The 5941-nt window shown below is 40.3% G+C and overlaps 1 protein-coding gene across 12 annotated transcripts in view; it reads left to right on the top strand.

The window, feature by feature from the left end:
* L3mbtl1 (L3MBTL histone methyl-lysine binding protein 1) overlaps positions 1-5941 on the top strand; it is a 47792-nt gene that overhangs the window by 4461 nt on the left and 37390 nt on the right. The gene's annotated exons all lie outside the window — the stretch shown is intronic.

The raw sequence follows: 5941 nt of genomic DNA, 5'->3' as shown, positions 1-5941 counted from the left end.
TGTGTGTGTGTGTGTGTGTGTGTGTGTGTTTTACCAGAGATCAAACTCAGGACCTTGTGCTTGTGAGGCAGGCGAGTTTCCACTGAGCTTAATCCCCAGCCCTAAAGATGTTATCTTACTGCTGTTGGCCCAGCTTCTCTATCTTCTGTAGGGAAATAAATTCATAAATCAGTGTTATTTTAGCTAGGCTGTGTTGATCAGTAAAGAATTAAGTATCTTTATTTCAGTATGTCCTGGGAATTGAATCCAAGGCTTTACACCTACCAGGCAAGGGCCCTAACTAGTGAGCTAGACTCCCAGCTGCAGCATTCTTTGATTCATATCATTTATCATCTCAACATCAACTGTGAACATTAGTGTGACATTAGTTTCTGATTATTTTCTCCATACCTTTTTTTCCCCTTTTTCAAGAAAAGAAACTCTATTAGTAGACAGAATTTTGCATTCATGACTAAAATGTTTTCCACTTGTTTTCTGGGTCTTCTCAAAGAATCGGAGCATAGGGGATAGAGCAGTAGGATTGCCTGAGTTTCCTGCATGTGTGTAGAATCTGTTATCTGCACTGTCTTTGGTAGTCTGGCTCTTGGATTCCTGTTGTTGCACAGAGCAGAATGTCCAGTGCACATGAAGTGCTCCAGGGGTTCACGCATCAGGGACATGTGACTCACGGACAACCCAGACCTCTTACCCTTTTCCTCACCTTTTAAATTTAAAAAAAATTTTTTAGACAGGGTCTCACTATATAGTTCAGGCTGGCCTTGATCTCATTGTGTAGCCCAGGAACTTGGAGCAATCCTCCTGACTCAGCCTCTTTTTTTTTTTTTTTTTAATCTTTATTAAGTTTATTGGTACATTTTAGGTATACAATACAGTTACATTCATCACCGGGAACTTGTACCCTTATATGACTTATCTTGGTTCTTATTTTTCCCCATTCCCCAGCCCTCCCTTCACCCCCTCCACCCATCCCTGTTTACAAAGACATTGTTTCCGTATTTTTCGTTTTCACATATTTTTTCTTTTCCCTTTTTAACCTTTCCTCTATCTCTCCCACTTCTACTCTTTTAGACCTTTTCTTCCTATTACACAATATCATTGAACAAATGGACTTAATAGATGTCTACAGAGTGTTCCACCCCACAAAATCAGAATATACATTCTTTTTGGCTGTACACGGGTCATTCTCCAAAATAGACCACATGCTAGCTCTTGAATACAGGGATTATAAGCTTGCGCCATCGGGCCCAGATTTCTTCACCTTTTCAACTGCCATTTTATATTAATAATCTCCAACATAACATTGCAAAAGTCTTCACAACCCATTTAGTCATAATAGCTATTCTGGTCATTTTAACATCTACTGATATTCTCCTGTCATCTTCCATTCTGCCCATGTCCAGGTCAGTTATCTGTGGTAGCTTCAGGATCGGCTTATCACAGCCTTCCCAGATTCACTGCTTCCTATTCTGTTTCCTTACAGATACTTTAGAAAAACCTAATTGGATCACTTATCTTCTTCCTGTTGATTCTTTATATATTCTGGATAGAAGTCCTTCTATTTACAAATATTTTCTCCCAGTCTATATCTTGCTTTTTCTTTTCTAAATTATGTCTCTTTTTTTTTTTTTTTTTTTTTTTTTTTGTACCTGGGATCAAACTCAGGACCTTGCACTTGCAGGGCAGGTGCAGTGCCGCTAAGCTAAATCCCTGGCCCCTCTAAATGATGTCTTTTTTTTTTCCCCCTCATTGAGTTTATTGGTACATTTTAGGTATACAGTACAATTACATTCATTGTTGGGATCTTGTACCTTTACATGACAGGTCTTGGTTCTCATTTTTTCCCGTTGTCCCTGCCCTCCCTTCACCCCTCCTCCCCTCCCCATTTACAAATGCTTTATTTCCATTTTTTCATTTTCTCATATTTTTTTCTTTTCCCTTATTAGCTTTCCCCTATCCTTCCCACTTTCCCTACACCTTTAGCCCCTTCCTATTTCACATTGTCCATTATATCATTAGGACCTTATGTACTATTATAGTTTATTCACACTGGAGAAACTATTCGGTATTTATACATGTGTGATTTATTTATTTCATTTAGGAGTATATCCTCAATATGTATAAATGATGTCTTTTGAGGAGCAAAACATTTTCAGTTTGATGATGTCCAGTTTATCGGGTTTTTTTTAATGTTTGTTCTTTATGCATAAATTTTTATAAGGTTTTTAATAGCTTTCTTGAGATACAATTCATAGAACATACAGTTCAACCATTTGAAATATATAATGGCTTTTTAGTGTATTCACAGTTGTATAACTCTAACCACAACAAATTTTAAAACATTTTCATCACTAACAAAAGCAACCCCATACCAATTAGCACCATTCCCTTGGGCCCCTTGGCAGCCACTAGTCTGCTTTTTATATAGGCTGTTTTGAACATTTTGGATTGATTGTGCAAGGGCCTCTGTGATTGGATTCATTCACAATATTTTCAAGGTTTAACCATGTTTTATCATGCAATAATACCTTATTCCTTTATATTATCAAATGGCATTCCATTATATGGATGTACCACAGCTTATTCATCAATTAATAAACATATAGGTTGCTTCAGTTTTTGGATTATTGTGAATAACGCTAACTAACATGAACATTTGTGCACAGGTTTTCGTGTGGGTGTATGTTTATACTTTTTTGGGGATTGTAGCTAGGCGTGGAGTTGTTTGTTCCTATGATAACGCCACATTGAGCATTTTGAGGAACTACCAGACTGCTTTTCAAAGTAGCTACAACATTTTACTTTCCCACCAGGAATATATGAGGATTCCAATTTATCTGTATCCTCACCAGCACCTGTTACCACCTTTTTAATTTTAGCCATTGCTAGGGCCAGGGCTAAAGTTGAGTGGCACAGTGCCTGCTTGTCAAGCTCGAGGTCCTGAGTTCAATTCCCAGTACAAAAAAAAAAAAATAAATCTCAGCCATTGCAGTGGATGTGAAATGGTATCTAATTGTAGTTTTGATTTATATTTTCCTGATGACTAATGATGTACTGAACGTCTTTTAATCTTCTTATTGGCCATTTATATATTTTCTTTGGAGTAATGTCTGTTACTCGTTTTTATTGAAATACAAGAGTACCGTATGGGATTGGGGAACAAGTTGAGAATATAAGTGTGTGATTCAATAGTTGCATCAAAATGTAACTTATAGGAACACTTTCTCTTTTTTTTGAGACAGGTCTCACTATGTAGTTGAGACTGACCTGGAACTAACTATGTAGCCCAGGCTGGTCTCAAATTCACAGTGATCCTCCTGCCTCAGACTCCCAAGTGGTGGGATTACAGGCATGTGCCACCATGTCCGGCAGGAGCACTTTCTTAATGGATGACCCTAATCTAAGTTTGCATCCATGATTCTCTGCCTTGTTCATTTTTCTAGAGAAGTGGTCCACGGCTTTCATTTGATTTTCAGAAGTGTCCCACAATAACGTATTAACCTATTCATGAAGGTAGTGTCCTTGTGACCTAATCACCTATTAAAAAGTTCCTACCTTTTATTACTATGACCAGCATTAAATTCCAACATGAGTTTTGGAGGGGACGTTCAAGCCATAGCATTCCATCCTTTTCCCCCTGAAACTCCTGACCTTCTAACATACACAGCACATTTATTCCACCACAGTAGCACCCCCAAAGTCTTCTAAATCAGATGTAAGACTTGAGCCATGATTCATCCCCAGCTATAAGCCTGTGAAATCAAAACAAGTTATCCACTACCAAAATACAGTGGTGGTACAGGCATAGATTATCCTTTCTATGGATCACAGCTGGAACAGCTTTTCATTGCTGGAACAAAGTACCTGACATGTACAGGAGAAAATATTTATTTTGTCTCAAAGTTTCAGAAGTTTCAGGCCATAATTGGCTGGCTCCACGGTAGAAAAATCATGGCAGAAGAGGATGGCAGAGGAAAGCTGTTCATTTCATGGCAGCCAGGAAGCAGAGAGAGCAAGAGCCAGAGAGAGAAAAAAAGGAAAGAACTGGGGACAAGGTTGTCCCTACTTCCTCCAACTGGGCCCTACCTCCTAACAGCCCATTCAGCTATGAACTCATCAATAGTCCGTGGATGAGGTCAGTGCCCTCACGATCCAGTCGCCTCTCTAGACCACACCTCTGAATATTGCTGCCTTGAGGATGAAACCCTCAATACCCTTCATATTTAAACCTTAACATGTTTCCATCCCTAAAGTGGGGGAGAGGAAAGGGAAAAAAGCATGAACTAGATTCAAGTAATTCCAACTCCAACAGGGAAAACAACATTAAACCTAAAAGCTTCAGAATAACTGTTCTCTCCGTGTGCTGCCACCTGGCACACTGAGACATTTAGGCCCCCAAAGCCGTGGGCAACTTCTCTCTTATAGTTTTTCTGGGCCCAGCCAGGCAGTAGTTGTCCCAGGTTGGTGACTTGTGCTTGCAGTTCTGCCAGGCTGCCATTGTAGGCTGGTGGCTCTATAGTTCTGCACTGGGCACTGCCCTATGAGGGCTTTTTGTAGTCGCTTTACCTTTGTGACTAATTTCCGCTGGGCTCCCCAGGCTGTGACATCCTTTGAAACCTAGGTAGAGAAAACCATGCCCCTATGCTCTTATATTCCATGCACGTGCAGAATTAGCATCATATACCTGCCATCAAGGTTTACAGCGTGTACCTGCCAAGTGGCACATTAACCTGCACCTGGCCTGCTTCAGTTGTGGCAGGGGTGACTGAGTACTGCACCAGAAGGATTGGAGGACAGATCTGAGATGACCCTGGGCAGCAAGGTCATAGACAGTGTCTTGGGCCCATGACACCATGAAACCATTCTGGAGGCTAGAGCTCTGGATAGGAGGGGCAGCCTGGGAGTTCTCTAAAATGATTTTTGGATCATTCTCCCAGGTCTTTTTTTTTTTTTTTTTTTTTCAGTACTGGAAACTGAACTCAGGGCCTTCACATTGAACTGCATTCCAGCTACTTTTTTTCTTTCTTTCCTTTTCTTTTCTTTATTTTTCTTCTGTTTTTTTGAGATAAGGTCTTTCTAAATTGCTAAATTGCCCAGGCTGGGTTTGAACTTGAAATCCTCTTGTTTCAGCCTCCCAGAGTGCTGGGATGATAGGCCTGCACCATCATGCCTGGCTCTCTCATGTCTTGATAAATAGAAACTGGCTTCCTTCTGTCCATATTAATCTCTTAGCAAACAGTTGCTTGACCACATCCTTGGTTTATTCTCCTAAACATGCCTTTTCTCCCTTTCCTGGTCAGGCTGTAAATTTTCAGACCTTTCCATTCTGCTCTTGTAGTTATAGACTTTACCCTTAAGCCAATTTTTGCTCTCATATCTTTTTGTGTATAGTTAAAAGTAGCCAAGCAGCCTGAATGCTTTGCTGCTTAGATATTCTTTCCACTAGATACCCTAATTCATCACTCTTAAATTCTCTCTCACTCTTAGATCCAGGCTTGGTGTGTACAGTACCCTGGAGCCATATCCCCAGCTCTGCTGTCCAAAATCATGTCATCACTGATAAAATTCAGATTTTCCCTGGCTGGGTGTGGTGATGACATACACGCCTGTAATCCCAGCACTTGGGAAACTGAGGCAGGAGGATTGCCAGGAGTTCAAGGCTAGCCTGTGCTACATAGTGAGTTCAAGGCCAGCCAGTAATACATAGTGAGACCCTGTCTCAACTTCCACCCTACCCCACCCCAAAGAAAAAGAGATTTTTCCCCATTGGTCTCATCCTTCTGAGTCTCATCAGAATTGTTCTAAATGTTCTGTTCATGGCGATCCAGTCTTTTTCCACTCTCTTCCTCCAAATACCTAGTTCCAAAGCTGCTTTCACATGTTCAGGTACTTGTTATAGCAACAGCCCTACTACTTTTTTTTTTTTTTTTTTTTTTTTTTTTTT

Source organism: Fukomys damarensis, unplaced genomic scaffold, assembly GCF_012274545.1.
Source record: "Fukomys damarensis isolate Sample0158 unplaced genomic scaffold, DMR_v1.0_HiC HiC_scaffold_22, whole genome shotgun sequence".
In the NCBI taxonomy this organism is placed as follows: Eukaryota; Metazoa; Chordata; class Mammalia; order Rodentia; family Bathyergidae; genus Fukomys; species Fukomys damarensis.
Note: the sequence above shows the minus strand (reverse complement) of the source record. Positions and strands in the feature narration are given on the sequence as shown.